At 36.9% G+C, this 22,669-nt stretch overlaps 1 long non-coding RNA gene across 3 annotated transcripts in view; it reads left to right on the plus strand.

Annotated features, from left to right (window-relative positions):
- The window catches only part of LOC120362300 (uncharacterized), a 493,086-nt gene that overhangs the window by 460,665 nt on the left and 9,752 nt on the right, over positions 1-22,669 (plus strand). For all 3 annotated transcript variants that reach the window (XR_012514192.1, XR_012514193.1, XR_005578252.2), the window contains exons 5-7: positions 3,912-3,979; positions 8,435-8,529; positions 9,367-9,423. This is a non-coding gene — a long non-coding RNA (uncharacterized LOC120362300). The remainder of the gene's footprint in view (positions 1-3,911; positions 3,980-8,434; positions 8,530-9,366; positions 9,424-22,669) is intronic.

Below are 22,669 nucleotides of genomic sequence, written 5' to 3' on the forward strand. Positions count from 1 at the left end.
GCTTTTGATGAAGCAAGTGGCCATCTTGGAGGGATACACATAGCATGGAACTGAGAGTGACCTCCAGCCAGCAGCCCACCAGGAACCCAGGCCCTCATTTCAACAGCCCACAAGAAACTGAATGCTGCCAAAACCCATTTTCAGCTGGAAGGCAGGTCTTTCCCCATTTGAGTCTTTAGGTGTTATCCCAGTACTGGCCAATAACTGGTAATCTTGTGAGGTCCCCTGAAGCAGAGGAATGAGTTAAGCTGTGTTAAAATGACTGATCCTTAGAAATTATAAAGTAATGAAAGTTTGTGGCTTTTTACCTGCTGAGTTTTGGAGTAATTTGTTTTGCAGCAATAGATAACTAATATTAAAAAATTCTCCTTTGATTTTGTGAACAAAGCTTTTTAAAAATATGTTTTAAATTCAACCTCTGGATACATCTGGTTTGTTTCTCATTGAATTTTTTCTTATATATGGTTACATTTTCATTTTTCTTTGGATGTTTCATAATATTTGACTATCTGTAGAACAATGTGATTTGTACAATAGATTATATTATCTTTCTCTGCAGACTGTTGATAATTTATTCAAGAAAGCAGTTTAATGATTGAATTATCGCCTCAAACTTGTAAAAGCTTAGCTTTACCCTTTGTCAGGGCAGAGCTGTGAAGGTCCAAGATGCTTCTTGAGCTCCAGAACTGGGTAGAGCTTCACCTTCATATTCTGTCTTTCTTGCAGACCTAAAGGCTTAGTTTTTGGGTTTGTCTGGAGATGTCTAGGCAAAATCTTGTTTCAGGGTCTTGCTCTTCCTTTAAGGCTTGACATTTCTGGTGGCCCACTTGCATGTGCAGAATGGTGTTTGTTGCCTCCAATCTCATGTTAAATCACAATATTTTGAAGTTTTCTCACTCAGTTTGCCTAGATGTTGGAGGGGGAGCCCGGTGGAGTGTGTTCCGGTCACAAGGGCAGATCCCACATGAATGGGTCAGTGCTCCCACCTGTGGTAATGGGTGAGTTATTGCTCTTTTAGTTCACATGAGAGCTGGTTGGTTAAAAGTGCAGAGCACATACTCCTTCTCTTTTGCTCCCCCTCTTTCCACATCACAGGCTGCCTCCTCTTTCCTTTCCACAGTGATTGAAAGCTCCGTGAAGCCCCCACCAGAAGCAGATGCTGGTACCATGCTTCTTGTACAGACTGCAGAACCAAGAGCTAAATACACCTCATTCTTCATAAACTACCCCATCTTAGGTATTCCTTGGTAGCAACACAGACAGACTGACACGTGTGGCCATAGACACTAATGAGATCTCTACATTGTGTGTCAGTCAGAACTGGGGCATATTTCAGTGTTACTCAAGCCCCAGTGTCTGTTCTACTCTCAGCTTTGCAGCTGCTTTCTAGATAACCTTGTGCATTCTCATCCAGTTCATCTTCAGCCAGCCCTCCAGCCAAACACTCCTGAGTGATCAAATAGAAATTTCAGTACCTGAATAACTCTTTTGTGTTCTGCTTTACAGATTCCCGCTACTTTAGTTGCCCCAGACTCTTATCTCTGCCTCCTTAGCTTGAGGGAGAAGTCATATACTTCTTAGACCAAAGCTTATTTTGATGTGGTTGCGAAACAGAAAAAGTTCCCAAATCACCCCTGCAGGGTGTGGGATGGGTATGGGGCTCACTTATTCAGTGCCCTGATGCTCAAACCTCAATGGGAAGCAAGTAGATTGTGGGGAGGCAGGTTGTGGGGCTCCAACCTCTGACCCCATGGCAGTGTCTAGGGATGAATGTCTACAGCTGAACCCCCAGTAGGTGTGTGTTACAGTATGCTCTTTCAGGTTTGTTCCTCACTGTATTTTTTTCCTTATATATGGAGACATTTTCATTTTTCTTTGGATGTTTAGTAATATTTGACTATATGTAGTACAATGTGGTTTGTACAATAGATTCTGTTATCTTCCTCTGCAGGCTGTTGATAATTTGTTCAAGAAAGCAGTTTAGTGATTGAATTATCACTTTGAACTTGTAAAAGTTTAGACATTTAGCTAAACTATGGACAGTTTAGCTGTCCATAGACAACTTGTGTTTATCAGCTCAATTATACCCTCTGCCTTATCACATGGACAGAGGGCTTTCTGCGTACCAGAAGAACTGGAACACAAATGGGCTTGGTGGATGGCTGCAAGATTTTACATTGAGTGGTGTTAGCTCGCAGTAAGGTGGGTAGGGGGGTCAGAAGCAGCTTGGAGTGGGAAGGTGGTTATCCCCTGGAGTCAGGCCGCCGAGCAGCTGGGTTCTCCTCCGACTGCCCCAGCCAAACTGCACTTCGTTCTGCTGTCGATGGATGGCTGGCATCTGCCAGTGCCTGTCGGCGTGCTCTTCCACCGGTGTGTTCCTCTTGACATTCAGCCACTTTGGTATTCTGCTGTGTGTTCCCCTTGACGTCCAGCTGCTGTGTTGGTGCTCTCTTCTAGTGTCTCAGGGCTTTTATAGTACAGGACAAAGGCGTGGTGGGCCGGGGTGGTCTTAGAAAATGCAACATTTAGGCACAAATGCAGAAGCGCCTGTCTTTACCTAGGGCCTTGGGCACAGGCCTGAGGTTAGAGCCCACACCAGGGACCCTGCCCATCTTCTCCTAGCACTTTCCTGCCCCTCTCCTGTATCAACTGTAAATCAGAAATAAAACTCTGAGGTCCCCCAACTATCTGAATGGACCTACTCCTCAGCCAGGGCTCTTAAAATTTAAACCGAAAGACTGGCTCAGGCCATCGAGGAAAGTGGGGGACAGGCTTGCCTCATTACACCTCTCCAGCATTAACAACAACGCAGACTTTAAGTCTGAAAGGACACATTTTACAGCCTATTCTCTCTGAAGCCTGTGAGCTAAAAGTTTCATCTGCATAGTAAAATTTTGGTCTCCACAACCTCTTGTCACAAACCTAGACATTCTTTTTTGTTGGTCCCAGGTCTTCAGACAAACTCAACCAATTCTCTACAACCTCTTATCACAAAGCCAGATATTGCTTTCTGTTGATCCCAGGTCTTTAGACAAACTCAGCCAATTGTTAACTAGAAAATGTTTAAATTTCCATGTAGTCTGGAAGCTCCCCACCACCATCCCCCAAACCCCATGGCCACTTCCCATACTTTCAGTTGTCTGGCCTTTTGGACCAATTAGTGTATTTCTTAAATGTATTTCACTGATGTCTCATGTCTCCCTAAAATGTCTAAAACCAAGCTGTGCTCTGACCACCTTGAGCACATGTTCTCGGGACTTCCTGAGGGCTCTGTCATGGGCCATAGTCACTCATATTTGGCTCAGAATAAATCTCTTCAAGTATTTTACATTGATAGCCTATTTTCATTGATGATAATTTAGTTTCACAGAGTTTGTTTTTGTCCGCATGATTGAGACATTATTTCTGGCAGAATGCTGGACTGGCATGGACATCATTTTATGAGTTTGTCTCCTCTTAAAAATCAAAGCCTGTTTTCCAGTGCCTATAAACTGTTGCCTTATATATTGTTTTCCCATTTTTATAGTAGTTCACTGCAAAAAAAGGATCCGGTACATGTTATTTTGTTAAAACCTTGATAAAGCTCCATTCTATGATTCTTCAATCAATATTTCTGTTTTGTTTATTCTGTTATCTCTGTTATGTCATACTATAATTCTTTCATTAATATCGCATATTCTTTTTCATAGCATATTCAATTCTTTTGCAGTTTCTACTTTTATGTTTGGAAGAAAATTGAAAGCTTGATTTCTTATTTTGACAAGTTTTTTAAAGGTTTCAGCACGCAATGCAATACTCTTTTTTTTCCCCTATAGCCTTAAAATTTGTAATAGTTCCCCTGGTTGTAAAGCTTTTACAATATTTCCTGATTTTAAGTCATTTTAACAACTACTTTCTCTTTTAATATCTAGGAAACAAATGCTTGTTCCTTGGTGCCAAAAAGAAGAACCAGCACTCAGACAGAACTTTTCTCAGCAAGGTGATCTTACTTTCTGCAGAAAGGGTGCTTCTTGGAAGTCTGCTTGCCATGAGAGCACATCGAACAAATAAAAGCAGAAGTTATTATCCCTGACACATTGGGTTTTTACTGCTGTGTCCCATCCCCATTGGCTGGAGCTGGGCTGCCCAATCTAGACTGATCCCAACTGACTAAAAACTTAAAACTTTCCTAAATAGGTAAATGCACAGTAATGAACAAAGAAAGAAAGGGGGTTGTTTATGGGAAAGTAGGAGAATAATAACATTTCCAAATAAGGAAGAGGTGTTGGCTGTAAGGTGGGAAATGCCTAGGCATGTTAGAACATGTCTGAACAGGCTGTAGGCCAGAACAAATAACTTGGTTAAAATACAAAGACATAAAATGCACTTATTCCCTTACAATATTTAATGGCTACATAGGGCTTAACAAAAAGTTATTAGCAAAAAGCAAGGAATGTTGAAGGAAACTAGTTTTTAAAAGAAACTATTATTTCTGACACTTATTTATTCTTTAACAAAAAGAGAAACTTTGCAGATAAACTTTACTTTTTACAAATAGAAACAATGTCCTTCTTTTCACTTCTGTTAAGAACTTTACTCAGCTTTTCAAATAAATTTCTGTATGTAATTTAATTCTTTTGACAATGCAATGTTACTCTGAATATTCAAAGGGTCTTTCTTCTTTAGAATGGTGGTTCCAAAGAGCTATACTTTCCTACATTTGGCGATCTTTCTTTTGTAAATTTGGTACTTGTTTTATAGCTTTTAAAATAGGTTTTACCCACTGTTAATATGGAACCAGATGCTGTTCTCTTTATGAGTTGATTGTTTAGACATTTCTTAATGCAAACCAGAAGTTCATGACTGCATCAATCTAAGAATGTAGAGAGATACCCGAGGCCACAGGCATTCTCTCCAATACAAGTTGCCTTTCATTTTCCTTTGCCATGCTTAATGAAATCAACTTATTGGCATTAAAATATTTTTTTTTCTTCCCCAATTCATTTTCCATGTTTTCTCCTTATTGTCTTTCAGTCTCATCCCACTTCCTCCCCTACTCACACACAAACACTTTCCAAGCCTTATCCCTGGAACTTGCCCTAGGCAGGTAGGGATTCATTTGTCCTCTAAATGTTTTACCCACCATCCCCTGACATTTCCCTCTAAGAGAGAATTGTAAAATTGTTTGTCCTCAGGCACTTCCACTTATCGCCTGGGCATATGTCCCTTTCTCAGAAAAAGTAAGTTGGAATATTACAACCTCCTCTGATCTAACGTAGCCACTCACTTATTTTACAAATTAGAAATTAGTGGTAGTTTCTGTTGTTTTGTCAACATCCTGAAGAATTAAATACAGATACTCCTACGTACACACATTTTACTCCCGTCTTTATATCCTTTTTTCTTTCACTATTCTAATTGAAATTGAATGGCAGCAAGCAACATAGATGAGCTCATTGTCATCTTACCCAGGAAGTAAAGGAAACCTTGCTGAATGTGAACTTGGTAGTATACCCTAGAATGTAAAAGCTCACTATCCAGCTTAGTAAAGGACCAAGAAAGCTACTACAAAGTGAATTCAAGGACTGGAGCTATTCTACTGAACTACATAGAATCCTGCCCTCACCCATCATGTCCATGAGGACACAGTATGGTGTAGAAAGGCAATACATGTCTGTGCAGAAGGAAAGAGAGCAGGTTACTGTATTAGAAAAGCCATTTGTGTGAAACCAAGTTGTGGTTCTGACAGCCCAATTATGACAGGTGACATATTTACAAGGTGCCAATCTGTCAAATAAATGGAGACTAAATTGGCTCTGGAATAATAGCTTATAATTCTTCCTGCTGCTCTCTTTGACTGATGTGCTCTATTTTTACCTTTTTTATTTTTTTCTTCACATACTTCAGCTGATTTGTGAATCCAGGAAGTGGTAGGTTCATCTTTAATCCAGGGCAAAGGGCCAAAGGACTAGCATTTATAGTCCACGTATGATCAGCCTCAGTGCTAATTTAATTACAGAAATGACCTCCATTAATCATTATAACACTTATCATGTTAGTATTATTCCTACTTTAAAATTTTTTTAAAAAGCACCAGTGTCCAGAAAATAGCTCATAATTATACAGTTCAAAGGAGAAGAAAATATGCATTTGATGACTTATTTCTTTGACTTCTCATTCTATATCATGGCAGGTAGTTAATTGTCATTATTTAACTCCACTGCAGTTACTAGTCACATACCTCTGTTCCCTAGTAATACTCTGTGAGGGAAAAGACTGTTTCATCTCTTCATTGCTTACTCAGAAACTTAGCACAGTGAAAATCAGAAAACATTTATTTAATCTGAAAGCCCATAGGATAACATTAGTAAGTTGACTTGGAGGTTGACATATAAGTTATAGAAAGATCTCTACATTTTGTTCAGTGATTCTTTTATCTGTACAACGGGTTTAATATCTGACTTGCAGGACTATTGTAAGAAACATAAACAGAATGAAACAGAATGCAATGCAATGCATTAAGGAGAAAATATCAGACTTTAACATAGATAGGTGATACCTATAGTTCTTTCTGAAACATCAGCACCTTCCAAACCCCACACACATGCATATGCAGGCACATACTGAGATATAATATAACCTGGGAATCATAGGATCAAAATTTTAGTACTGGTAGAGATAGCATTTGTTTGTTTGTTTGTCTTTGAGATCGAGTCTTGCTCTGTCACCCAGACTGGAGTGAAATGGCACCAACCTTGGCTCACTGCAAACTCTGCCTCCTGGGTTCAAGCAATTCTCCTGCCTCAGCTTCCTGAGTAGCTGGGATTACAGACAAGCATGCACCACCATGCCTGGCTAATTTTCATATTTTTAGTAGAGACAGGGTTTCACCATGCTGGCCAGACTGATCTCAAACTCCCAACCTCAGGTAATCCTCCCATCTTGGCCTACCAGGGTGCTGGGATTACAGGCACGAGCCACCATACTTGGTCAAGACAGCATTTTTAAAACTATGTACTATCTCATTGTATGAACATAGCATTAGCATAATATGTTTAAATACTTCCTTGCTATTCAATTTTATCTATTATGCATTAGCATAATATGTTTAAATACTTCCTTGCTATTCAATTTTATCTATTATCTATTGTGCTACAGTAAAGACACCTGTACATCAATTTTGTTTAAAATATGTTTCTATTGAATTATTTGGGTTGAATTCTGAAAAATAAAATTACGAAAGTAGAGATAGGAGTTGAATTATATTGCAAATTTGGTTTTTTGTCAGTTTGTAATAATCTATTCTTTCACTAACAAAGAATGCCCATATTAAAATAAGATTTTCTCCTAAAAATCAAAATTACCTTTAATAAAATAGTTAATTACATCACTTGGCAAGGTTTAAATATGGGTTAGTAATGTGTATTTTATCAACTCTTTAAATATGGGTTAGTAATGTGTATTATATCAAGTGAACTTTCAAATTTTTTAAATGTTCTTATTACCTAACTTTCATAGTGATCTTCCTGATCCATTGATGATTGAGCTACATAGAACATTCTTAGTGCTTAATATTTACCTCTAAAAACAATGTTGATTTTTGAATTGGGAAAATTCTATGGTGGCTGCCTGTGATATTTTTAAGTTAATTATTTCTATGTTTATTTGTTTATACATTAATATTTATCAACTTTTAACAAATTGCTACAAATAAAAATGTTTAATAAATTAATTAATCAATGTTTAAACTCTGTGTTAGACATTTGCAATATATGTGGCAATATATTGCACACAACAACTCTCTATAATAAATAGGATTGTTATTGACTGTGAGTGATGCTTCACAGAATGAAGTCCGGTGGAAAACATAGGCAAAGTGAAGCCAGCTAAAGGATTTTGGAGGTGGCTTAAACATAGCCATTGAAATGCCCTGAGTCTCATCTTTTAAGGAAACCTGGCCTCAAGCTAGCGATGCAGGGGAGAGGAACATCAGTGGGAATTAGTCAAGAGAAAAGTAGCTGAATTTGCGTTGGGAGGCTTAGTGCATGGGAGGCAAACTGCTGTTCACAAAATCCTCAGGGCAAGAGAAGGACTAAGTGCCTGTTGTAAGGGCCAGTAGATTTGCATCTGTCTTGGGATCCAACATCGTCCCCAGAGTGTGTTCCCTATGGGATTTTTAATGGTACACTGGGTCTTCTGTGTCTTTTCCTACCAAACTACTGTGTGGAGAGAAGCTCAAGGTTAATGTCAATTTCTTAAAGGCTCTAGAAAGATATATACAAGACTCTTGCATTAGTGATACAGGTAATAAAAAAAATAATATTAAGTCAGAGAGAACAGTGTCCCGCCATTGCCCATCAGAGAAAAGACTTTCTATCTCTACACGGAAAATACAAAACAATCATTCAGTGAAAACTTGCCCTTTCTCTTTCCTCTCCCCCTTGCCTATGCTCAGACCTCACAGGGACCACATAGAACAGTAAAGTTCCACTAAAAAAAAAAGAAGAAAGAAGAAAAGACCCTCTTCACCTCTTCCATCAATTGTGCATGGTAAGACTGCCAGGAGCTGAAATGGGAATGGGAAGAACACTGACGTTTAAAACTAGTTTAGATTTCTTTTTTCTTACAAAAAGTTGGACATTTTAACTTTCAGAATAAGAGTGTTTTCTGACAAAGTGAATTTAAGGCAATGAATTATCCAAGAGCGTGCATTTTTTTAGAAAATTAAGCCAAGAGAAAAAGACTTTCCTCTCAGCTTGAATTTTCAGGAGACAGTGGGGAAAAAAATAAAGTGTTTTTAGTTTTATTCCAATAATGCGTAAAAGACATTGTTTATGCATGAAAATATAACTGTGGTTAAGAAAATTATGGGGAAATAGATGCATTAAGAGAATACTGAAGAGGCATCTAATATGAAAGTAAGGCTACAAGCAGCACTTAAACATGTACTGGGAATCGCCATAGTAGCATGCAACATTATTGCAGGTAGAGCGGCAACCAGGTGTGAAGGTCTGTAATTGACAAAAGTAAGAAAGAACGTGTTTTCCTATCTCTTTTTATATGGGTAGTGTGCTATATTTAATGATTTTTTTTTTTTATATTTGCTTTTTTTGTGTTGTTTCAACTGAATTATAAAGAGGAATGGGAGTTGCTAGGCTCCCACAGCCAGCTCTGATAGGACTGGGAGTCAATATTATGCCTCCCACATTTTCTTCTACATAAATGTAGTCCTTTTCTGAGTGAATTATAAGATAGGTTCTTCCTAAGTTAACATTTTTAGTTTAAGGTATTCAATTTTCTTCTATTAATATACTTAGCAAAAATATACCCACGGTTGATTATAATTGGACATGACTGTCATGAAGAAAAATGTTGTTATACTCTTAGGTTCTAGAAACAAGAGGCGAGGCACGCCACGCAGGACCACACACGAGGAAGCACCAGGTGAGTCAGAAGGCAGAGGGGGAGGGGGACTATGGACCATATTTTTATTGTTGTTTCTGTTGGGAGAATCACAGGAGGCAGGGTAAGCAGATTTAGGATTGGTTAGCTGAGAAGTGCCCTAGGCCACAGAAATAGAGACTTATCTCCAATTGTCTGGTGTCTGGCCTGGGGCTGATGAGGGCAGGGTGTGATGTGTGAGTGTTCAATAAAGGAGGCTGTTGAGGTGTGTGGGCTCCAGTTTGGTTTGTTTGTACATGAAAGGTGAACTCACAGGCCAGCTGTTTGCTCTCCTCTCAGAATTAGCTAGCCCTGCCAGGGTTAGGGGAATCTCTCCCAAGTCAGCAAGGCCCAAATGCCAGAGCATCATGAATACAGAAAACAAGAAATCATCGCTAGTACAATAATGAATAATACTAGATTCAAGATGAGACAATAAGTGTCCTTCGCATGAATCTGCTTGAATTCCTCTTCTACAGATATTCCTCATTTAAGGTTATATGATGCCCCAACGAAGAACAATGTTTATGAGGACATTGATTGGATTTGAATTAGAAAGTTTATTGTTCTTGACCCCATTTTAGGGTTGTCAAATAAAATGCAGGCTTAACGTTAAATTTCAGATAATAAATTTATTGGTATAAATATGTCTACAACATGCATAGAACATACAGTAAAAATATTGAAAAATTGCTTACCTGAAATTTACATTTAACTCCAAGCCCTTAATTGTTTTGCAAAGCCTAGTTATGTAATTTTATTTCCTAATATTAAATATAAGGTCTACTTTTCTGATGTCAAAAATAAAATCAGATCCAGTTAGAAAATGTGAGCGTTTATTATCTTGTCATCAAGGAAGGTACGGTGTGATCAAGGAGATGTTAAACTGAAATAATAACTTATTATTCTTTTATGCAAAGTCTAGCTACCTAATTTTATTTCAAAATATTAAATGTAAGATCTACTTTTTTGATATCAAAAATAAAATCAGATCCAGTTAGAAAATGTAACAGTTTACCACTTGTCTTCAAGGCATATACATTGTGATCCAGGAGACGTTAAAGTGAAAGTGGTGAGAGGCTCAGAAGCACAGTTACAGGATGATTTATAAAGTAAAAATGAGCAAGTCGTTTAACCTTTACAATGATTACTTACTACAATGGGGTTTTCCTGATAGCAGATTTGTTAAAGGTGTCTGCTTTATGCCATTTTTGGAAGGGCGACTCAATTTTTCTTTATGATTATTAGAGACATGACAAGAAATAACCAAAATCGAGTTTTGCTTCTGTTCAAAAATTAAGCTGGCTTGTTCACGTTGTTGCCAACACAAGGTTCTTGGCTTTCAATGCAATAGAAATTAACGTGAAGTGTGGCACACTTTTCCAAGACAAGATTTTGAACACTTATGTACAGAAAGGCTGGGCCTAAGTGGGACAGTGCAGGACGCAGGGCTCCCCAGGGTGGGTCCTAGTGGTGTCTAGAGGAGGGTACCATAAGTAATGAGGTCAGTAAGCATCTTTACATATGGGAGGTAGAGAACTGGGTACACAAGCTGAGTGAGAAATCATGCTAACACATGAATCCCATGGTATGATTAGAAAACAGGGAAGGATCTCCACTCTGGGGGAGATGTTAGAAGTACAATGAGGTGAATGTTAGGGTTATAAACTTCCTGGTCTTGTGTGCATGATGGTAGGATCCCCTGCCTTGGTTAAGATTGTTGTCCAGTGTTGCTTATCTTAGCTTTCTCAGATAATTTACAAGGTCTCAGTGGGTTTGGCGCCAGTGGGGATAGGCCAAGTCCTGTCTCCACTCCATCTCAACGTGGCTTTCTCTGCTGTGACAAGTCCCATGACTGGTCTCCATTTTATTGTATTTAAAACTGGTTACTTCACATTTCTGAAGAAACTCATCTAGTCCTGAGCTATTGCACGATGGTTTTTTGAATAGATCTTGGCATTATGCCTATTTCAGTTTTCATTTAAGGTGAGTGATGATTAGCACATCACTTAAATGAGTGATGATTAGCACATCATCTTTTTTCCCCATATATAATAAAAGGCATATATTTTCCTCAATAACTCTGTAACAGTCATATTTTCTGTTTAATATTTGTATATCTACAACATGAAATTCTCATATATTTCTAATTAACTTCTAATTTTGGATTAATTTCATTTTTCTTCCTTTGGGCTTTCCTAATGAGACAGTAAGTTATGTTTGCAAAGGGCCCATATTAGCAACATTTGCTTGATTGTAATACCTTGTGGGTAGTTATCATGCAATTGTCTTTTTAAAATTATTATCCCAGTTGTTAGGTCGGTTGCTGCTCATTGTACCTGCCAAGTGTGTCACCATCCCACCAAAGGAAGCAGATTTCCTTGTGGAGCTTTTACGAAAGTTTTGGTTAAAAAGAAAATGAGGGGGGCCAGGTGCGGTGGCTCACACCTGTAATCCCAGCACTTTGGGAGGCCGAGGCGGGTGGATCACGAGGTCAAGAGATCGAGACCATCCTGGTCAACATGGTGAAACCCCGTCTCTACTAAAAATACAAAAATTAGCTGGGCATGGTGGCACGTGCCTGTAGTCCCAGCTACTAGGGAGGCTGAGGCAAAAGAATTGCTTGAACCCAGGAGGCTGAGGTTGCGGTGAGCCAAGATCGCACCATTGCACTCCAGCCTGGGTAACAAAGAGCGAAACTCCGTCTCAAAAAAAAAAAAAAAAAGAAAGAAAATGAAAGAAGTTAACATTTGTAGAAGCCACTGGAGCTAATAGCTAAGCATTCTAGAAATGACATATAATTGGGAGCTATAGGTCAGGGTTCAAGTCTCTGTTGTACACTTGCTAACTCTGAACTACCAGGAAACTAGTCATTAAATTTTCCTAGCCTTAACTTTATCTTATATCCTAAAAGAAAACTTTAAAACCACACTTAGAATGATGTAAGGATCTGAACAGACACTCAAATTGAAAAAAAAAAAAAAAAAAAGTTTTGTAAATGGTAAAGAGCTGCACTCATAAGTGATCTTTATGTATTTTTCCTACACTGTGGCTAGTGCCATTAAAATAAGAGCCATGAAAATGTCCACATTCTATTTCAAGTCTATGTTTATTAAGTCCCTATTATGTGCAAGTTTCTGTGGGGGAAAGTGTGTGAGGTAGAGAATTTCAACAAACCAACCAAAATTCTTTCCCAAACTTCTTCTTCTACTGTAGTAGAAGAAATATGCATTGCTTTCCTAGATAAGCATTCATCAAGGATTTATCTGGAGTCGAGGACAGGATAGACTTGAAGGATAGAGTCGTAATGGAAAGTTTAGTGAGATGTTTTCTGTGTTCCCTACCATTGCTTACAAGGGCAAACTGAGGCAAAAACAATAATTTCTTAAGCAACATCACCTTCTGCAGCGATGGCTCTCCAGCTGAGCAGCCCATCAGAATCAAATGGGAAGTTTTTTGGTTTTGTTCTTTTTTAAATGTTGATTCTCAGACTGCACAACAAAAAAGTTAAATCCCAATATTGGAGAGCTTTGTAATATTCTCCAGGTGATTCCAACATGCAGGCAAAATTATTTGAGAACTGTTGTCCTGAAAAGCATGTGATTCCTTACAATTGACATCTTGCCTCCAGGTCTTAGGAAGTGGTGGCTAATTTGGCTTCAGATGGCCCCATTGACAATTCACCACACCCCCACAGTCCCTTGTCCTCAAGGCTGATGTGGGGCAGAGTTCTTTGCCGCAGCTGGGCTTCATGACTTTTCCCAGAGCACTTAAAGAGAGCTATTTTCAGAGACCAGTGTGTCCTCCTCTTCGCCTTTACACCTGAGGACGCAAAATCAGAAGAGTGAGGGGGGAAGAAGGGCTGGAACAGGAGGTAGGAGTGCAGGGAGTGTGAGAGTGAACCCAGCATGAGTGCCCACTGAAAATCAGCCCGGAGGCATGAACCAGAATGCAATGTGAAGGGGTAGGGATGAGAAATTCCACAGAACATGATTGAAGGTAGTGGCTAAAAATGAAATAAAATAATTCCTTAATGCACTCTTGCCAAATTCTAACTCTTCAAAAGCTTAGAAAAAAAAAAAAAAAAGACACAGTGTCTTCCCCAGGGAAATTCAGAGTCTGGATGGGGATCAGAGTTATATGAATAAATAAACAGCACAAAGTTTAAAAGGAGCTGTGCTAGAAATCTCTAGGCTCCAAAGAAACGTGAAAATGGATGCAGCACACTTTATAGGGCTTGGGGGCCAGAAAAGACTTTGATGAGGAAGTGTCCCCTGTAAGATGAGTGAGCCCTGAGCATAATAAAGAGAAACAGTCTTTTGAGAAAGAGACAAAGGGGACCATTGAGAAAAGCCTGGAATATTTAATAAAATAGATGTAGGTCAATAAGGCTGAAGGATAATTAGGACTGGTACCTAAAAAGGGCATTATCTAAATGGCATGGGAATAAGAATGATTCAAGAATCCTCTAGCTTCTGGTATAAAATATTATAAGAAAATGTATTAAAATGTTTGACCTCATGATCCATCACTATTTAATTTAAACTTTATAAGAAATCATTAAGATAGGATATGGATAACATTTTTTATAGATGAGAAAACTGAGGCTTGGGAGAGTTACATTAACTTGCCTGACATCAGAAAGTTGTTGTAGAATTGGGATTTTATCCTGTATATCTTTCTCTGACTTTCAAAACTATAGTTTATATTCTTCCATCTGCAGGAAAGAATTTAAATGGAAGAAATGGTTCTGAAAGTAAAAAATCCTTAAATTGTTCCTTAAGGTATGCATGAAGTGAAGTAGAAAGATGTCTGAATTTTATCTTCACCAGCTGGTAGTTGTGGTGGACTGGTTGTGTTGTTTCAATGGCTGAGGTTTTTTATACAGCTGTTATTTTCCCTATAAGCTGATAATTTTCTTCATGACATGAGGCTTTGTCAGGTCACTTTCTGTGTCCAGTGGGAAGGTAACAAATGGGATGTAAGCAGAGGCTTGACACATGAATGAATTTCTGCATTCATGCTTGTACCATTGGGTTTTCTCTCTCTTGCTTCTCCATAATTGCAAGGCATCGGGGGGATTTGTAAGACATGTTGTAGCAAATTAAAATGGCCAGAAGCTGTTTTTTGCTTTTCCTATCAAAAAGTGGAGTGTGTTTCACCACTTCATGAATACGGCTTGGCTTATGACATGCCATCACCAATACAGTAGAAGGAGTTGTGTGACTTCCAAGCTGGACCTCAGGTGACCTGTCAGCATTCATTCTCACTTTCCTGCAATGCAGTGACTACTATCTGAAAAAGCAAAAACTAGTGTCTCTGAAGTTGTGAGAGCAACTGGGGAGAAAAGAATGACTGCAGGCAGCACCAACTGCCAGGCATGTGGATGAAGCCATCTTAGGCTCTCTGGACTTCACTGAGCCACTGGGAAACCTCATATAAAACAAATGAAGCCTAGACCAACTTCCTGATCCACAAAATTGGATCGCAAAAGGTGGACGTTGTAAGCCTCTAAACTTGGGAATGACTTGTTACATAGAGAAAAAGCTAATACACATGCAAAGGAAAGCCCAATTGTAATATCCAAAGCCACTCTAGAACAGCCAGTACCCAGCTGACCAGTCAGTTGACTATAAATATACAAGCAAGTCCAGCTGGGGTCAGTTGATCGTGGACATAATCAGTACAACAAAACAACCAGCTTGTAGATTTGAGAGAAACAACAGATAGATTTTCTTTTGGGGTTCTTTGTTCCACAGTTCATAGACAAAATCAGTACAATGAGAGGTGTAATCTTAGAACAAAAAACAAAATATGTGATGCTAGCTTTGGGAATCAGACAGCGTGCAGAGGCTAGAAACCTACCAAGGAAACTTAGCAGTTTGTTAGTAAGAGGCTAGGGAAATGGTTAGCAAATTGTAAGCAGAGGTTTCAAATTCTTTAAAAATTATAGGAGAATAGAAAACTAGCCTCCAATAGCAATCCATTTAATGTAATATAATATAAAGCATTTGTTTAAAATGTGTGAAGTGATAGGTGGGAAATTAGAACAGTTTACCAAATTCACTTTCAGATACTAAAAACGTTTTAAATTTTTTCTAGATAAATGTTAAAACAGTCAGAAAGTTGCCCAGAATTTTATAGAATAAGAATTTACAAGAAAGAGATAAGTTAAAAGAAAAAAAACCTGACCATTTGGAAATGGAATTTAGAGTCAATGTATTTGCAACAGAAATTGCTGGGGTAGAGATTAAAACTGATTATCATCTCCGTTCTCTCAAGCTGTTAAACACAAGACAGGACACTACCAAAAAGTCACACACTCAGCATAAAAGTTAAACCTAGTTTCTAGCAGTAATTTGTTATTAAGATATCTAAATGTGTTATAATAGAATTTATAGTCAACTCTGTCATCTAGACAAAATAAATAAATAAAAATCAAACCCCCCAAAAAGCAAAAACAAAACCAAAAACTTTGAGGAATCTCATGGGCATTTTCCCACTACAGCCAAACTCCCAGAATAGAAACAATCATGTCTAGATAGAGAAATACGTATTAGATGTGGTTTTTCTCAAATCAGATATTTTCCACGCAAGTTCATAGGAGGTTCACACCATTACTAAGAGAATTGTACCGGTGAAGATGCTATAAGGCTGAGCAAAAAAAGACTGGAACTAGTTAATTTTTTTTAAATAAATTCTTCATCTCCAACTTTCCACAAGGCAAAAGCAGGTTGAAAAATTTTCTCAATTACATATTTTCTAATGCTTCCTGAAGAAGTGAATATGGAAGATTAATGGAAAAGGGAAGCTCTTCCAGAGGGCAGATGTATGTGTCTTAAGTAACACACCGAAAGCCACTTAGAAAGCATAACTAAGGTCTGGCTAAATAATGTTCCTATCTGCGAACTAAGAAATTTTTTACTGTCCCAGGTGAAGTTTGGTCCCCTACTCTTTTTTTTTTTTTTTTTGAAAATAAATGATGATTGTAACTATCTTGTGTCTGTCATGCCATTCTATCATGACTGTGTGTGTAGGAGGATGTAACAATTTTTTAATTCCTTGGTTTCTGGAACACGAAGAGTCACATCAGATCTGATGTATACATCACATGATCCTGGAAATAGAGACTGAATTCCAATGAGAGGTGTGGCTATAATATCTTTTTTAAGACCTCTGAATGTATTAAGGTGATTTCTAGTCAACAACATTCTCATCCATAGTATCCTGTGAGGAATTTTAAGGCCATGACCAAATGAGACTCTGAGAGTCTTAGGAAAGTGTAAACGTGTTTTTTGCAGTGACAGAGAATTGTGAATCATCAAGGCCAGAAGATAGACATTGGCCTATTAGTTGAGTTGACTTTCATAATGTAGGTAATATGCAGGCTCTTTGCTCCATAACTTTGTATCTCGTCCCACTCGGATTCATCTTGGCTATGTGACTTGCTTTGACCAATCAGATGCTATCAAATATGAAGTGAGCAAAAACTGGATAGCTTGTGTGCATCTCTGCTTAATCTCTTAAACAATTTAATGTGCTTGCTATTCCTTCTGTGTCATAAATATGCAAATATGTATGGGCTAGTCAGAGAACCTGCTTGGGCTAGCCTGCCAGAGGAATATGAGACACACGGAGGGGGACCTTAGCATTCTCAGGCCCAGACTCATGAACAGATTCAGTGGAGATCAGCAGAACTTTGCCGAGATCAGCAGAGAACTGCTCTACTTACTCCTAGACATAAAAGAATAAATCCATATACTATTAAGCCACTGTGTTGTGGGGTAGTTTGTTGCATAGCAATAGTTAATACTTTCAGTGATATATTAGCTACGGGAGTCTATGTGAATTTGGTTTTGTACTATCTATGCCAGCATAGGTAATTTAAGCATGAATCTATTTTTTTTTATCTTTTAGATGGTATTAACAACATAATATCTTCTTCAGGATTATTTTTAAAAATTACATAACAAATATAAAAACATTTGATGCATAATTTTTTTTTGGAGGTGCAGTCTCACTCTGTCACCTAGGATGGAGTACAGTGGCACAATCCCAGCTCACTGCAACCTGCACCTCCCAGGTTCAAGTCATTTTCCTGCCTCAGCCTCCTGAGTAGCTGGGATTACAGGTGCCTACCACCATACCCAGCTTATTTTTGTATTTTCAGTAGAAACAGGGTTTCACTATGTTAGCCATGCTGATCTCGAACTCCTGACCTCAAGTGATTCATATGCCTCAGCCTCCCAACGTGCTGGGATAACAGGAGTGAGTCATTGCACCCAGCCCAAAATCCTTTTTTTTTTTTCTTTTTTCTTTTTTTTTTTTTTAAATAGAGATGAAGTCTTGATATGTTGCTCGGGCTGTCCTCAAACTCCTTACCTCAAGCAGCCCTCTGAACTTAGCCTCTCAAATTGCTGGGATTACAGGCATATGCCACTGTGCCAAGCCAGAAATGTTGTCATGATGTGAGTTAATATTAATAGGACTATTTTCATTGCTACAACTACTATTTTTGTTCATTTGCTTCACATTTGTTTCAGGAGTGCTATATGATAGATACATTTTTTGACTCATACAAACTAAAATTGGTTTCTATTTAGCCATCCTTCTGGAACTCTCTTAGAAATTGTCAGGTTATTACAATATACAGAAAAGACTGATAATCCCAAACAGGCCCTCATTGGTCCTCAGAATTCCAAACCAAACCTTCAATTCTGAAAAATTCAAAATAGGTAATATACAGCTGAATTTCACAGGTAGGAAGCAATATACCTAGAATCTCAAATATTTTTGACTGCTACCTTTTTCTTTTACATTATATATATGTAAAAATACATTATATATATATATGTAAAAATATGAGGTACCAGATACATTTTTATGTATATAATGTATATATTGTAGTGTCTATATTATATATAATGTGTACATTATATATAATGTAAAAGAAAGAGGTAGCAGTGAGATACATTTTTATGTATAATGTGTGTATATATACATAATGTAAAATAATGTAATATATCTATTACATGCATATAATGTGTGTATATATATAGATAATGTAAAAGAAAGAGGTAGCAGTCAGACATATTTGAGATTCTACTCAAATTGTGAAATGTAATATATATATATATGTATAATGTGTGTGTGTATATATATGTATGTATGTATGTATTTTAGGATATAGATGTATGTCCTAAGCCAATTTGAAGTCCTTGAAATCAGAAATTTCTCAAATTTCTTTTGTTCTGATAACCAAATGTAATGTGTTAGTTACTTGACAGAAAGCACAAACTTTAATGCAACCAAAATTTGTAACAGGCAGTAGATGTAGAAGCAAACAAACAGAAACAAGTAAGAACAAAAACAGAGACCTAAAATCCTGGCATTCTAAAATTCAAGGATATTAGAAAATGGAAAAAGCTAACTTCAGCATAATTCGATAAGTGTTCTGCCAATTACACAAACCATGCATTACAGCTAAGAAAGCATGAATAATGACCCAAATGGAATGAGAAATGGCACACATGCGTGACACCAGGGTTCTTCCAGTCCATGCTGCTGCCATCTCTCTGGCTATCATAATAGACCGTGTGGTCTCCTGTCTTGTATTCTACTCACTTTACTCCGTCAGTTCCCTGAACTGCAGCCAAAGTCAGCTTTTATCATGTAAAATTACATCAACCTCTCCCCAGATCTTTTTTTTTTCCTGTAATTATGTTGATAGTACAAATCTCTAAAAGAAGCCAGCTTTGCTTACTTCTCCATTATCTTGGGTCAATTCCCATTTATTTGTCACTAAAATTTGTTTTATTGTATATAAACTTTTTCTTTTCATTTGCTATTGTAAATTGACAATTCATAATTGTATAAATGTATGGAGTACAAAATTATATTATAATTTATGAATGCAGTTACTTAAGCTTCTTAACATATTGATGGCCTAGATGCATAATACTTGTAGAGGTGAAAACATCTGAAATTTACTCTCTTAGCCATTTTGATATATACAATATTCTGTTGTTAACTATATTCACCCCAGTGTGCAGTAGAATACAAAAAAAGAAAAAAAAAATGTGCTCTGTTTCTCTTTTTTTTACATTTTTTTTTTTTCAGATGAGAGCAGAAGCAAAAATTTAATAGGTGAAAGAAAGAGGGCAGCTGTCTGCAGCACAGATGGGTCCTGGAAAAGGGTTTGTTCAATAGTGAGATACAAGGATTTTTATAGGTGAGCTAGTAGGGAGGTGGTATCTTATCTACAGAGGGTGCAAAAAAATGATTGTAACAGATTTTGCTCCCTTTGACTGTTATCTTCCTATTCTCTACACCCCCAGGCTCTGTAACCACCATTCCACTCTGTTTCTAAGTTTAATTTTAAAATTCCACATATAAGTAAAAATGTGTGGAGTTTGTTCTTCTACCTGCCTTATTTACATAGCAGGCTATTCTCCAGTTCCATGCATGTTGTCACAAATGACATAATTTTCTTTTTGATCAAGACTGAATAGTATTTCATTGTGTATACATATGACTTTTTCTTCCTTCATTCATCTGTTGATAAGACACATAGGTTGATTTCATTACTTGGCCATTGTAACTAGTGCTGCAATGAACATGGGGTGAGACATTTCTTTTACTAACTGACTTCAAACCTTTTGGGTAAATACACAGAAGTGAGATTGCTAGATAATATGATATTTTTATTTTCATTTGTAGGAGGCAAATTGAACTGGTTTCTATAACGACTGTGCTAATTTATATTATTACCAAAAGTAGAAAAGTGCTTTCTTCATATTCTTGCTGAAACTTATCTTTTATCTTTTTTATAAATGTCGTTTTGACAGTTTTGAAACCAAAAGTTACTGTGGTTTTAATTTGCATTTGCCTAATGATTAGAAATGTTGATAATTTTTCCATACACATATAGACCATTTATATATCTTAAGATATGTCTTTTAAGGTCCCTTGCCCATTTTTAAATTTTTTGTTTTCTTCCTATTAAGTTGTTTGAGCTCCTTACGTATTTTTGAGATTAACTCATCAGATTGTATGACTTGCAAATATTTTTCCCAATCTGTGGATTTTTCCTAACCTATAGATTGTCGCTACACACTATTAATATTTCCCTCTGCAGTGCAAAAACTTTTAAGCTTCATGTAATTTCTTTTGTCTATTTTGCTTTTGTTGCCTGCTCTTTTGGGGTTAAATCCAAAAAATTATTGCCCGAACCAATGTTTTGTAGTTTTTCCTCCATGTTTTCTTCTAGTCATTTTGGAGTTTCTGGTATTATGTTTAAGCCTTTAATCCATTTTGTGTTGATTTTTTTTTTTATGGTGTGAAATGAGTCTCAATTACTCTTCTGCATGTGGAAATTCAGTTTTTACCTTATTTGTTTAACAAACTGTCTTTTTTCTCATTGTATGGTCTTGGCACCTTTGTCAAAAGTCAATTCACTATACATTTGGAAGTTTATTTCTGGACTCTATATTTTCTTCCATTGGTTAATATGTCAATATTATTTCTCTTTTATCTTTCTTTCCTTCCTTCCTTCCTTCTTTCTTTCTTTGCCAATACCATAGTTTGAATCAGGCAGTCTGACACTTCCAGCTTTATTCTTTCTGCTCTTGATTGCCTTAGTTATTAAGAGTTTTTGTGTGTGTGTGGCTCCATATGCATTTTAAAATTGTTTTTCTGTTTCTGTGAAAAATGACATTGGAATATTGATAGAGATTGAATTGAATCTGTACATGGCTTTGGGTAGTAAGAACATTTAAACAATATTAATTATTTTAATCCCTGAACATGGAATTTTTTTCATTAATTTGTGTCTTCTTTCATTTCTTTCATTAACATTTTATAGCTTACAGTGTACAGGTCTTTTAACCTTAGTTTATTGCTAAGCATTTTGTATTTACTTTTTTGGTAGCTATTATAAATGTGATTATCTTTGTTTTTTCAGATAGTTTTTTAGTAGTGTATAAATATACTATTGATTTTTGTGTACTAATTTTGTATCTTACCACTTTATTCATGTATTAGTTTTTATAGTTCTTTTGGGAGAATCTGTAGAGGTTTTTGTATATAAGATGATAGCGTCAGGAAGCAGTTACAATTTCACTCTTCTTTTCCTTTTTGAATTATTTTATTTATTTATCTTGCCCAGTTGCTCTGGTAGTTACATTTACAATATCTTAAATCAAAGAGGCAAGAGTGGGCATCCCTGTCTTCTTCCTGATCTTAGAGGAAAGGCTTTCAATTTTTCACTGTCATGTATAATGTTAGCTGTAAGGATTTCATAAATGGCCTTTATTGTGTTGAGGTAGATTGCTGCTATAACTAATTTGGTGAGCAGTAGTATCATGAAAGGATGTCGAATTTTTCAAATGTTTTTTCCGTAGCTAATGGGATGATCAGGTGACTTTTGGCTTTTATTCTGTTAATGTGATTTATGATATTTGTTGATTTATTTATACTGAAGCATTTTCGCATTTTAAGAATAAATCCTACTTGAGCATAATTGATTATATTTTTACTGTGTTCTGAAGTTCAGTTTGTTAGTATATTTTTGAGAATTTTTTCACCTATGTTTATCAAAGATATTGGACTGTAATTTTCTTTCTTTTGTAATGTTCTTTTCTGGTTTTGATATCTGGGTAATACTGGACTCATATGAAGAGTCTGAAAGTATTCCCACTTTTATTTGTGGAAAAGTCTGAAAAAGTCTGATGTCAGTTCTCTTTAAATGTTTGGTGTAATTAGGACACAAGTCACTAAGTGCTGGGATTTTCCTTGAAAAGGGACTTCTTATCACTGATTAAATCCCCTCACTTATTATTGGTTTGTTCATATTTTCTATTTGCCCATACATTAATCTTGGTAAACTGTATTTGTATAGAAATCTATCAATTTCTTTTATTTTGTCAAATTTATTTGTGTGTAATTATTTATAGTAGGTTATTATGATTATTTGCATTTCTATAGTATCAGCTGTAATTCCTCCTCTTTGATTTTTTCAGTTTTTTTCTTTGAGTCTTGCCTTTTTTTCAGGTGGTGATACAGTTTTACTCTGTGTCTGCACAAAAATCTCACCTTGAATTGTAATCCCCATAATATCCACATGTCAAGGGCGGGACCAGGTAAAGGTAATTGCAAAGTGGCTACATTTTCTGGGGTAAATACCTAGGGCTCACCTTCTGGTGCCAAAAAAAAATTTAGTACATAAACACGCAGGAGGAGTTTAGGAGTG

Source organism: Saimiri boliviensis, chromosome 15, assembly GCF_048565385.1.
Source record: "Saimiri boliviensis isolate mSaiBol1 chromosome 15, mSaiBol1.pri, whole genome shotgun sequence".
Classification (NCBI taxonomy): domain Eukaryota; kingdom Metazoa; phylum Chordata; class Mammalia; order Primates; family Cebidae; genus Saimiri; species Saimiri boliviensis.